General features: G+C 39.6%; 1 pseudogene; it reads right to left on the bottom strand.

The window, feature by feature from the left end:
- Positions 1-8,740: 8,740 nt before the first annotated feature.
- Positions 8,741-11,922, bottom strand: LOC116550045 (annotated as a pseudogene).
- Between the last annotated feature and the right edge of the window lie 1,734 nt (positions 11,923-13,656).

Raw genomic sequence — 13,656 nt, 5'->3', positions numbered from 1 at the left:
ACGGGGTTTCACCATGTTGACCAGGATAGTCTCGATCTCTTGACCTTGTGATCCACCCACCTCGGCCTCCCAAAGTGCTGGGATTACAGGCGTGAGCCACCGCGCCCGGCCTTTTTTATTTTTTATACAGACCAGATCTCATTATGTTGCCTAGGCGGGTCAAAAACTCCTGGGCTCAAGCAATCCACTCAACTCTGCCTCCCAAAGGGCTGAGATGGCAGAGATGAGCCACCACACCTGGCAGAAATTACTTTGATTAATAAATTGCTAAGGCTATTTTCAGGTAAATTTTAAAGAACTGAAAAGAACTGTTCTTAAAATTAGCTATCTGCCTTACAACTTATTCTTAGTCAAGGGTCTAATAATATATAATCAGACACTCTTTTCTATTTCTTCCTTTTTTTTTTTTTTTCTTCATTTTTAGAGACAGGGTCTTGCTGTGTCACCCAGGCTAGAGTGCAGTGGCATGATCATACTTCACTGCAGCCTCAAAGTCCTGGGCTGAAACCATCCTCCCACCTCAGCCTCCCAAGTAGCTAGGATGGCTATTCTGTAAACATTTTTTGTAGAGATGGGGTCTCACTATGTTGCCCAGGCTGGTCTCGAACTCCTGGCCTCAAGCAATCCTCTCATGTCAGCCTCCCAAACTGTTGGGATTACACTGTACCCAGCCAACATTCTTTTCTTAAATATATAACCACCTATTCCCCTTGTCTGGTTTCCTCTATCAAGAGAAAAAACAATTAATTAGTCTGCCTAGGCTTCTTCATTTGTGCAAGTTTAAAATACAGTTTTGACACATGCTTAGAACAAATTATCTGAAAAGATGTTTCTTGTTTCAACAACCTGAAAATTTCATTCACATGTTAATAGTTTATAAGTTAAATTTCAAACTGGAACTGTTTTACCTTTTCTTTATCTTTTGAAGTTTACAACTAATCAAATTCATCTTTTGCCCGAATGAAAGCTATCCCCATTCATTTTGACTTCATACTATCCTTGATAACAATCAATATTATAGAAAGAAATTCTGTTCACATATATTGGTGCAATTACTTATATACAAAAGGCCCAGTGAACAAACTGTATAGTTTCCTGTGAGTTAAAAACTTCTTCCCATATTTCCAAAGTCTGATTATGTCTAATTCCAGTTTTTTCACACCAGTATATTTATACAGTTTTGCTAACATATTGTGTATTTTCCAACAAGACATTGTACATGGTGAATGTATCTCAAAAGTAATTCCTACCTAAGTAGAAGGTAAGCACGTAGCATAATTTCTTATATTTTTAAACTGCTAACTGAAATAACTAGAATTATTACAAATCTGGTCCTTTAAAGAAGTGTTTATGTGAACAAGTAATACATTTAAATCTGTGATTGTAAAAGTAAACAAAATGAGATTCAACAACCCTGATAGTGCAGATACAACCTCAGTAAACAGGAGTAAATTATATCTGTCATTTAGATGATTCTTTGTGATGTAAATGAGGAAATGATCTATTTTAGTCAGTCCATTAGCACTCGAATCCATTAGATTTGAAGAATTGCAAATCCCTGTACTGTCATAGTTATTCTCCATGCTTGCCTAGATATCTCTGCAAATGCAGCACAGAGAGTTAAGTACGGTATTTCCGTTGTACCTACCCAGCACAGAGCCGAACAAACTTTCCACTCAACAGAGATCTTGTACCTTAATTGCTGCAGACTGTCTCGGGGGAGCGGTGAATATCTGGGTTGGTGGCATAGGGGTAAAAGAATTTACCAAGACAGTTGTAAATAAAGAAAGGCGGATTTATTAAAGAGAGTATGAAAATACATTGCAAGGTTGCAATGGGCAGACCAGCCAGAAAGGAGCTGACTGCAAGGAAATAAAGGCTTGCTGAGGATTTTATAAAATAGTGCTTATGCTGAAGAGTGCTGCCTGCAGTACCGATAATGGCGAGGTTGCAGTGAGCTAACTTATGGCAGGTGCTGGGTGATAGCTGGGCACAGGAAGGTTGTGCATTGTCAGTGCAGGAGGGGTATGTGTCCTGGACTATGAAGAAAGGCAGGTTTATAACTTACCTGCTTTCTCTTTTTGCCTTACCTTGGTCCTGCCAGCCTGACTTCTTTTCCCTAATTAGGAGGAGCCCAGACAGACTAAGAACACTTTATATATTGTTAACGATCACATCACACTCCTGGGGCATTCTGAAATCAAAGCCTTTTCTGTTCTATTCTTTTTGCTTGTTTGTTTTTTGAGACCGAGTCTCCGAGTCTCTCTCTGTCACCCAGGCTGGAGTGCAGTGGCACAATCTCAGCTCACTGCAACCTCTGCCTCCCAGGATCAAGCTATCCTCACGCCTTGGCCTCCCAAGTAGCGGGGGTTACAGGTGCACACCACCATACCCGGCTAATTTTTGTGTTTTTAGTAGAGAGAAGTTTCTCCATGTTGCCCAGGCTGGTCTCAAACTCCTGGGCTCAAGCAGTCCACCCACCTTGGCCTCCCAAAGTGCTGGGATTACAGACGTGAGCCCAGCGCCTGGCCCTATTCTATTCTACTGCTGCTAAACCATATCTCTCAAAATCCATAATTGTGCAATTAAGGTTTTTATATCTAAGAAGAGGCTTTTGTACGTTTATCAGTTTTAAATATTATCTTTTTACATTCAGCCTAATTATTTTAATATGAGAACTTTTTTTCTTTTTAACATCTCTTTCTTGAATTAATGAGAATATATTTTAAGCCACTTTGTTGAAGTATGACTAACATACCAGAAGCTATACATATTTGACATATACAACTTGATAAGTGTGGAGATATGTGTAAATCTATGAATCCATCACAACAATCTATACCATGAACCTATTCATCACCTCCAGGAGTTTTCTTCTGCCATCTTTACAACTCTGAGGTTTAAAGTATACCTTGGAGATATTATTAGTTTAGTTCCAGATCACTATAAAAAAGCAAATAGCTCAATAAAATAAGTCACATGAATTTTTTAGCTTCCTAATGCATATAAAAGTTATGTTTACGCTATACTGAAGTCTATTAAGTGTGTAATAGCATTATGTCTAAAAAAAATGTACATACTTTAATTTTACTTTTTTTTTTGAGACAGGGTCTCACTCTGTGGCTCAGGCTGGAGTGCAATGGCACAATCTCAGTTCACTGAAACCTCTACCTCTCGGGCTCACGTGATCTTACAAGCTCATCACCATGCCTGGCTAATTTTTTGTATTTTTTATAGAGATAGGGTTTCGCCATGTTGCCCAGACTGGTCTAGAACTCCTGGGCTCAATGCTTGATTTTGGCTCACTGCAGCTGAGTGATCCTCCTCCCTCAGCCTCCTGAATAGCTGGGATTACAAGTGCCCATCACCATGCCCGGCTAATTTTTGTATTTTTTGTAGACACAGGGTTTTGTCATGTTACCCAGGCTGGCTTTAAACTCCTGAGCTCAAGCAATCCATCCTCCTTAGCCTCCCAAAGTACCGAGATTATAGGCATAAGCCACCATGCCCAACCTAAAAATGCTTTGTTACTACAGAATACTATCATCTAAACCTTCAGCCAGTCTTACCCTTTTTGTTGGTGGAGGGTCTTGCCTTGATGTTGATGGCTCCACACTGATCAGGGTGGTGGTTATTGAAGATTGTGGTGGCTGTGGCAATTCCTTAAAATAAGATAACAATGAAGTTTGCAGCATCAGTTGACTTCCTTTCACGAAAGACTTCTATGTAGCAGGCAGTGACATTTTATCCACAGTAGAACTTCCTTCAAACTTGGAGGCATTCCTCTCAGATCCTGCCACTGCTTCATCAACTAGGTTGTTGTAATATTCTAAATCCTTTGTTGTCATTTCAACAATGTTCACAGCATCTTCACCAAGAGGAGATTCCATCCCAAGACACTACTTTTTTTGCTTATCCATAAGAAGCAATTCCTCATCCTTTCCAGTTTCATCATCAGACTACAGCAATTTAGTCACATCTTCAGGCTCCACTTCGAATTTAGTTCTCTTGCTATTTTCACCTCATCTACACTGACTTACTCCACTGAAGTTTTGAACCTCCCAGAGTCATCTGTCAGGACTGACATCCACTTGTTCCTATTACTATTGATATTCTGATCTCCTCCCATGAATCACAAATGTTATTAATGCCATCTAGAATGGTGAATTCTTTCCAGAAGGTTTTCAATTGACTTTGCCCAGATCCATCAGAGGAATCACTACCTATGACACCTACAGCCTGATGTAACTATTTCTTAAATAGTAAGACTTAAAAGCCTCATAATAGGCCGAGCACATGGTTCACACCTGTAATGCCAGCACTTTGTGAGTCTGAGATGGGCAGATTACTTGAGGTCAGGAGTTTGAAACCAGCCTGGTCAACACTGTAAAATCCTGTCTCTACTAAAAGTACAAAAATTAGCCAGGCATGATGGTACATGCCTCTAATCCTAGCTACTCAGGAGGCTGAGGCAGGAGAATTGCTTGAACTCAAGAGGCAAAGGTTGCAGTGAGCCAAGATCATACCACTGAACTCTAGCCTGGGCAACAGGGTGAGATTCCATCTCAAAAAAAAAAAGCCTCAAAATAACTCCACGATCTTTGGGTTACAGAATGAATGTTGTGTTGTAGACATAAAAACATAAATCTTGTACGTCTCCATCAGAACTCTTGGGTGACTAGGTACGTTGTCAACGAACAGTAAGATTTTTAAAGCCAGCTTTTTTTCTGAGTGGTAGGTCTCAACTGTGGACTTAAAATAGTCAGTAAACCATGATGTAAACAGATGTGCAGTTGTCTAGGCTTTGTTGTTCCACGTATAGAGCACAGGCAGAGTAGATTTAGCATTATTCTTCAGGACCATAGGATTTTCAGAATGCTCAATGAGCACTGACTTCAACTTAAAGTCACCAGCTATATTAGGTCCTAGCAAGAGAACAAGCTCTCCTTTGACACTTTGAAGCCAAGCATTGCCTCTGTAGCTATGAAAAAGTCCTAGATGGCCTCTTCTTCCAATAGAAGGCTGTGCTATCTACCTTGAAAGACCGTTGTTTAGTGTAGCCACCTTCATCAGTTGTCTTAGCTAGATCTTCTGGAAAACCTGCTGCAGCATCTACATCAGCACCTGCTGCTTCGCCTTGTGCTTTTATTTTGTGGAGATTGGCTTTCCTTAAACTTCATAAACCAACCTTGCTAGCTTCAAACTTTTCCCCAGAAGCTTCTTCATCTCTCTCAGACTTCGCAGGATTGAAGAGGGCTACAACCTTCTTCTGGATTAGATTTTGGCTTAAGAGAACATTGTGGCTGGTTTGATCTTCTTTCCAGACCACTCAGACTTTCTCCACATCAGCAATGAGGCTGCTTTGCTTCTGGTCTCACTATATTGCTTAGGCTGGTCTTGAATTCCTGAGCTCAAGTGATCCTCCTGGCCCAGCCTCCCAAAGTGATGGGATTATAGGAATGAGCCACCAAGCCCACCTAGCAATATTTATCCTTCTGTGTCTGGCTTATTTTACTTAGCATAGTGCCCTACAGATTAATACTTGTCCCAGATGCAGGATTTTTTTCTTAAGGCTGAATAACATTCCATTGTCTTTATATACCACATTTTCTTTATCCATTCATTTGTCTATAGATATTTTAAGTTGTTTAAATGTTTTTGCTACTATAAATAATGCTGCAACAAACATGGGACTGCAGATACCTCTTCAAGATACTGATTTTGTTTATTTTGGATACATTCCCAGAAGTGGGATTGCTGAAGCATCTCTTAGTTCTATTTTTAATTTTTTGAGAGGCTTCCTGTTTTCTACATTGGCTGCATGAATTTACATTCCCACCAGCATTGTACAAGGTTCCCTTTTCTCCACCTCCTTGGCTACACTCGTGGTATGATTTGGCTGTGTCCCCACCCAAATCTCATCTTGAATTGTAGTTCCCATAATCCTTGTGTGTCACAGGAGGGACCAGGTGGAGATCATTTAATCATGGGAACAGTTCCCCCATACCGTTCTTTTGATAGTGAGTGAGTTCTCATGAGATCTGATGGTTTTATAAGGGGCTTCTCCCTTTGCTTGGGTCTCATTCTCTCTCCTGCTGGCCTCTAAAGAGGTGTCTTCCAATGTGACTATAAGTTTCCAGGGGACTCGCCAGCCATGCTGAACTGTGAGTCAATTAAACCTCTTTCCTTTTTAAATTACCCAGTCTGGGGTATTTCTTCATAGCAGCATGAGAATGAACTAATACAAATTGTTATCTTGGTTTTTGTTTTTGTTTTGTTTTGTTCTTTATAATAACCATTCAAACAGGTGTGAGATAATATATCACTGTGATTTTGATTTGCATATCACTGATAAATAGTGATGTTGAGTACATTTTCTCACACCTGCTGCTCACTTTATATGTCTTCTTTGGAGAAATGTCTCCTCAGATCCTTTGCCCATTTAAATCAGCTTATGGATCGGGCGTGGTGGCTCATGCCTGTAACCCCAGCACTTTGGAAGGCTGAGGCAGGCAGATCACTTGAGGTCAGGAATTCGAGACCAGCCTGGTTAATATGGTGAAACTACTAAAAATATAAAACCTAGCCAGGCATGGTGATGTGCACCTGTAATCCCAGTTACTCAGCAGGCTGAGGCAGGAGAATCACTTGAACCTGGGAGGCAGTGGTTGTAGTAAGCCGAGACCACACCACTGCACTTCAGTCTAGGCAACAGAGTGAGACTCCATCTAAAAAACTAATAATAATTTAAAAATCAGGTTATAGCTGGATGTGGTAGTTCACATCTATAATTTCAGCACTTTGGGAGGTCAAGGCTGGCAGATCACTTAAGCCCAGGAGTTCAAGACCAGCCTGGGCAACATGGCGAAACTCTGTCTCTAACAAAAAAATACAAAAATTAGCTGGACAAGGTAGCATGTGCTTATAGTCCCAGGGGGCTGAGGTTGGAGGATAGCTTGAGACCAGAAGACAGAGGTTGCAGTGAGTTATGATGGCTGGCAGTTCTGCACTTTAGCCTGGGTGACAGAGCGTGATCCTGTCTCAATAACTACCTACCTACCTACATACATACGTACATACATACATACATACACAAAATCAGTTTGTTTCCTTGCTATTAAGTTCTATGAGTTCTTTCTATATTGTGGTCAATAACCTGTTTATCAGGCTGGGCATGTGGCTTACGCCTGTAATCCCAGCACTTTGGGGAGGCCAAGGCAGGTAGATCACCTGAGGTCAGGAGATCGAGACCAGCCAGGCCAACATGGTGAAGCCCCCATCTCTACTAAAAATAACAAAAATTAGATGGGCATGGTAGTGGGAGCCTGTAATCACAGCTACTCAGGAGACTAAGGCAGGAGAATTGCTTGAACCTGGGAAGCAGAGGTTACAGTGAGCTGAGTTCACGCCATTGCACTCCAGCCTGGGCAATGAGAGCGAAACTCTGTCTCAAAAAATATAAATAAATAACCCTTTATCAGATAAGTGGTGGGTTTTCTTTTCATTATCTTGATTGTTTCTTTTGTTGTGGGGAAGTTTTTTTTTTTAATTTGCTGTAATCCCACTTGTCTAATTTTTCTTTTGTTACCTGTGTTTTGGTTGTTACAACTAATTTATGATTGCCAAGGTCAATGTCAAGATTTTTTCCTACGTTTCTTCTAGGAATTTTATGGTGTCAAGTCTTACATTTAAGTCTTTTTTTTTTTTTTTTTTTTAGTGAGCCAGGTTTCACTCTGTGGTCCAGGCTGCAGTGCAGTGGCTTGATCATGGCTCATTGCAACCTCAACCTGCCGACTTCAAGCGATCCTCCCACCTCAGTCTCACAAGTAGCTAGGTCTATAGCCACATGCCACCTTGTCCAGCTAATTTTTATATTTTGCACAGAGAAAGGGTTTCGCCCTGTTGCCAAGACCAGTCTCAAACTCCTAGGCTCAAGCAATCTACCGCCTCCCAAAGTGCTGAGATTACAGGCATGAGCCACTGCACCCGGCCTGTTTAAGTCTTTAATCCTAATTTGTGTATAGGGTATAAAATAAGGATCCATTTTCGTTCTTTTGCATGTGGCTATACAGTTTCCCAGCATCATTTGTAGGGAGACTATCCTTTCCTCATTTTGTATTCTTGGCACCTTTATCAAAGATCGATGACCATATTGGTATGAGTTTACTTTTGGACTATCTATGCTATTCTATTGGTCTATATGTTTGTTTTTATGCCAGTATCATACTTTTGATTACTGTAACTTTGTAGAGTGTGTGTGTGTGTGTGTGTGTGTGTGTGTGTGCGTGAGAGAGAGAGAGAGAGAGAAGAGAGAGGAGCAAGCTCAAAAATGCTTTGGCTATTTGGGGTCTTTTGTGGTTCTATATGAATTTTAGCATTTTGTCTAGTTCTGTGAAAAATGCCATTGAGACTTTGATAGAAATTAAATTGGTATGTCAGTTTAGGTAGCATAGATATTTTAACAATATTTATTCTTCCAATCCAAATATACGTGTGTGTGTGTGTGTGTGTGTGTGTGTGTGTGTGTGTGTGTATTTGGCTGTTGTCCTAGATTAATTAATTTTAGAGACCAGGTCTTTCTCTGTTGGCTAGGCTAGAGTACAGTTGTGTAATCATAGCTCACTATATCTTCACATTCCTTGGCTCAAGTGATCCTCTTGCCTCAGACTCCTGAGTAGCTGGGATTACAGGCATAAGCCACTGTACCCAGCCTCCAGATTTAAGGAAAATATTAAGTTAGGTTGGTGCAAAAGTAATCGCAATTTTTGCCGTTAAAATAATGGCATCGCTACTCGGCCATTTGGCTAAGACCAAGTGTAAAAGTAATGGCAACAATTTAATAACTCACATAATTAAAAGTAGTGGTGAAAACCATGATTACTTTTGCGCCAAGCAAATAGCACAACAGAAAGATTCATACGGTTCCACATGGTGTTTTAGAATTCATCCCAATTACAGGCTGAGTGACCTGGAGTTGGGCACACTACCAAAACCCAAAAACTTCAGCATTTCCTTAGTGTCAGCATCTACTTTAATGACTTCCTGATCCAGGACTGAGACCTCAGGAACATAATTACTTCTCTCTCTCCTCCTCCTCCTCCTGCAGCTTGATGGAGAAACCTGTGAATCTGGGCCTCTGAATCTGCTTCATCAGATGTGTGATATAGCCTGCTATCTTGCTGCAGAGCTCCTTGCTGGGAGTAATGGTGATCTTCCTGCACACATACTCGTTCATGTAGAAGTCATTGCCCAGGTATACTTCTTAATGATGACCCAGGCCACCTTCTTCAGGATTTTAGTGCAAATGTGGCCCCTACTGGCAGGTACTTGATAAAAGAGTGTAATATATTTTGAAATCACAAAGCGTCAGCTGGAGTGGCTCACACCTGTGATCCCAGCACTTGGAGAGCTGAAGCAGGAGGACAGCTTGAGCCTAGGAGTTTGAGACCAGCCTGGGCAACATGGCAAAACTGTGTCTCTACAAAAAATACAAACATCAGCCCAGCATAGTGGCAAGTGCCTAAAGTCCAGGAGGCTGAGGTAGGAGGATCACTTGAGGCCAGGAGACTGAGGCTGCAGTGAGTCATGAATGAGCCACTGCTTTCCAGCCTGGGTGATAGAGTGAGACCCTGTCCTAAAAAAAAAAAAAAAAAAAATTTATTCTTAAGTATTTTTCTTTTTGATGTTATTATAAATGGGATTCTCTTAATTTTCTTTTTGCATAATTCATTGTAATGGATAGAAGCACAACTGATTTCAACATATTGAACTTGTATCCTGTAACTTTGTTGCATTTTTTTCTTAGTTCTAACAGCTTTTTGTTGAAGTCTATAGGGTTTCCTACATAAAAGATTATGTCATCTGCAAACAGGTAATTTAACTTATTTCTTTCTGATTTGAATGATTTATTTATGTATTGATTTGCCTAACTGTTCTATCTAGGACTTCGAGTATCATGTTGAATAGAAGTTGTGATAATGGGCATCTATGCCTTATTTCAAATCTTAGAGGAAATGCTTTTTCACCATTGAGTACAATATTAGCTATGGACTTATCTATTGTGGTTTGTATTACATTAAGTTCCTTCTATGTCTAATTTGTTGAGAGATTTTCTTGGTCATGAGAGGTATTGAATTTTTTCAAGTGCTTTTTCTGCATTTGCTCAGATGATTATGTGCTGTTTCTTCTTTGTTCTGTTAATGTGGCATATCACATTGATTGATTTGTGTATATTGAACCACCCTTGCTTCCCAGCAATAAATCCTATTTGATCATGGTGTATAATCTTACTGACAATCTTCTGCTTACTGACAATCTTATTTGTTATTGGTCTGTTTAGGCTATTTCTTCTTAATCCATTCTTGGTAGAATCTATCTTTTAGGTCATCCAATTTGTTGGCACATAATTGGTCTTTGTAGTTCCTTATGATTCTTTTTAGTTAGAAAAATCTATATTCTGAAAAATTGGGTGGAATAGTCTACACGTCTTTTAGGTCCATTGGTCTTTACGCTACATAAGTCTGCTGTTCCTCTATGGATTTTCTTTCTTCTTTTCTTTTTTCTTTTTCTTTTTTGAGATGGAGCTTTGCTCTTGTTGCCCAGGCTGGAGTGCAATGGTGTAATCTTGGCTTACTGCAACCTCTGCCTCCAGGGTTCAAGCAATTCTCCTGCCTCAGCCTCCTGAGTAGCTGGGATTCCAGGTATGTGCCACCATGCCAGGCCAATTTTATACTTTTAGTAGAGACAGGATTTCTCCATGTTGGTCAGTCTGGTCTTGAACTCCCGACCTCAGGTGATCCACCCACCTTGGCCTCTCAGAGTGCCGGGATTACAGGTGTGAGCCACTGTCCTGGCGTCTGTATTGATTTTCTGTCTGGATGATCTGTCTATTGTTGTAAGTGGGATATTTGTGTCTCCTGCAATTACTGTATTGCTATTTTCCCTTAAGATCTATCAATTTTTGCTTTATATATTTAGACGGTTTGCTGTTGGGTGCATGTGTATTTATAATTATTTCTTTCTACTGAATTAACCTTTTTATAATTATATAATAACTTTATCACTTGTGACAGTCATTTTACTTAGAGTCTATTTTGTATGATGTAAGAATAGCCACCTCTGCTCCCTTTCAGTTACTGTTGTCATGGAATACCTTTTCTCATCCCTCACTTTTATCCTCGGGTGTCCTTAAATCTAAAGTGAAGATCTTGTTTTCTGTTTTGTAGCTTTCTTGTCTTTATCCTTGTATGTCCTTAAATCTTAAGTGAGGATCTTGTAGACAGCATATAGTTAGATCATACTTTCTATTCTACTCAGCCACTCTATCTCTTTTCATTGGTTAATTTTTTTTTTTTTTTTTTTTTTTTTGAGATGGTGTTTTGCTCTTGTTTTCCAGACTGGAGTGCAATGCTGCAATCTCGGCTCACTGCAACCTCCACCTCCCAGGATTAAGCAATTCTCCTGCCTCAGTCTCCCAAGTAGCTGGGATTACAGGTGTATGCCACCATACCCAGCTAATTTTTTTGTATTTAGTAGAGATGTAGTTTCACCATGTTGGTCAGGCTGGTCTGGAACTCCTGACCTCAGGTGATCCACCCACCTCAACCTCCCAAAGTGCTGGGATTACAGGCGTGAGCCACTCCACCCAACTCTCACTGGTTAATCTGTCTACATTTAAGTAATTATTGATAGTTGAGGACTTACTGTTGCTATTTTGTTGTTTTCTATTTTGTAGTTCTCTTGTAGTCATATACTTTGATTCTTTTTATCTTTTTTGTATCTACTACAGGGGTGTGAGTGTGTGGGGTGGGGGGGTTATCATAAGGCTTACCTAAAACTTCTTATGATTATACCAGTCTGGTATATTCTATATCTGTCCATTTCTTTACCCTTATCAGTGAAATTTATTTTGTTTATGTTCATGTTACTTTTGTGAAGGTATCCTCATCTATAGATGGTTGTTAACTTACTGCTTCAATAGGAGTGTAAGGACCAGAAACTCTTATTCTGTCATCTTGCTGATGTCATTCTGAAAATAATATTTAAAATATTTTAAAAATTTATTTATTTATGAGACAGGGGCTGACTCTATCAACCAGGCTGAAGTTCAGTGGCATAATCACAGCTCACTGCAGCCTTGACCTCCTGAGCTCAAGAGAACCTCCTTCCTCAGACTCCCAAGTAGCTAGGACTACAGACATATACCACCACACCTAGCTAATTTTTTTTTTTTTTAATACAGAGAAGATCTTGCTATGTTGTCCATACTGGTCTAGAACTCCTGGGCTCAAGAAACCCTTTCCCCTTGGCCTCCCAAAGTGTTGAGATTACATGTGTGAGCCACTAAGTACATATTTTAAATTCTAACTTTGGGAATCAACATATTCATCTTCTGTTTCAGTTTGGTGTCATTCAAACAGTTGATAATCTCATCATTATTTTTTGTATGCAACAATCTACTTTAAAAAGGAAATCCCAATTACAAGGCCTGGGAAGGACCTCATTTCATCCTAATAAAACCTCTCGGCCAGGCGAAGTGGCTCACACCTGTAATCCCAGCACTTTGGGAGGTCAAGGTGGGTGGATCACGAGGTCAGGAGTTCAAGACCAGCCTGGCCAACATAGTGAAACCCCATCCCTACTAAAACTACAAAAATTAGCCGGGTGTGGTGGTGCATGCCTTTAGTCCCAGCTACTCAGGAGGCTGAGGCAGGAGAATCACTTGAACCAAGGAGGTAGAGGTTGCAGTGAGCTGAGATTGCACCACTGCACTCTAGCTTAGGTAACAGTGTGAGACTTTGTCCCAAAAAAAGAAAACTCTAGGTTGATATCCACTAATCAATAAGTTCTTGATATTGTTGATCAACCAATTTCTATTCTGCCTAAGTCTATCAGCCTTCAAATAGTACTACTCTAAGCATCCACAAGGAAAAGTAGAATGCCTTGTTGTAATCAAAGTAAAGTCCATAAATAAATTACCATATCAGTAACCTGGTCAATGTAAAGTATTTGATTAGGATGATATATTTTTAAGCATTTTATGTTTGGTCCAAATGAAGAACTTTTTTTGTTTGATAACTTCTTTAATAAGTAGTTGGAAAATCTTGTTGGGGTTGACTGAAATATGTGGCTTAGTAATATACAATGCACAGAATACATCCTCTTGCTTATGACATTTAAACATTCTCTTGTCTTAAATGTTCTTTCCCATTTCATTTACAACTTTTCTAAGAGGTCAAAATATAATTTATCTGAGTCAGGTCTTAAAACTCACTTTAGATTATTAAGATTTTCTCATACAATCTCTTTATTGAACTTCATTTTCACATTTCTCTTACAAGTTATTCTGCCTTTTAAAATCAATAAATATTCTTTGCAGAAAACAGAAATTGAATTCACATTTCTATCTACCAACTTTGTCATTAATCTCTTGTGTCATCAACCAATAAAACTAAAAAATAGATTGACTACTACCTTCACAGTGAAATTTTTTTTTAATCTCAGCATTTATCAAAGCTTCAGAGATCTTTAGGCTTTAAACTTTCTAAGGAGAAATGATTTGATTTCTCAGGCAGTATACAGTAGCCATGTACTACTGGTCTTCATGATAGAATCAGTAACAGATCTGAAACAAATCGTAATAGACTAAAAGTGAGA

Source organism: Sapajus apella, unplaced genomic scaffold (assembly GCF_009761245.1).
Source record: "Sapajus apella isolate SASKATOON/1434 unplaced genomic scaffold, GSC_monkey_1.0 scaffold7, whole genome shotgun sequence".
Taxonomy (NCBI): Eukaryota; Metazoa; Chordata; class Mammalia; order Primates; family Cebidae; genus Sapajus; species Sapajus apella.
This window is presented reverse-complemented; position numbering and strand designations above follow the sequence as displayed.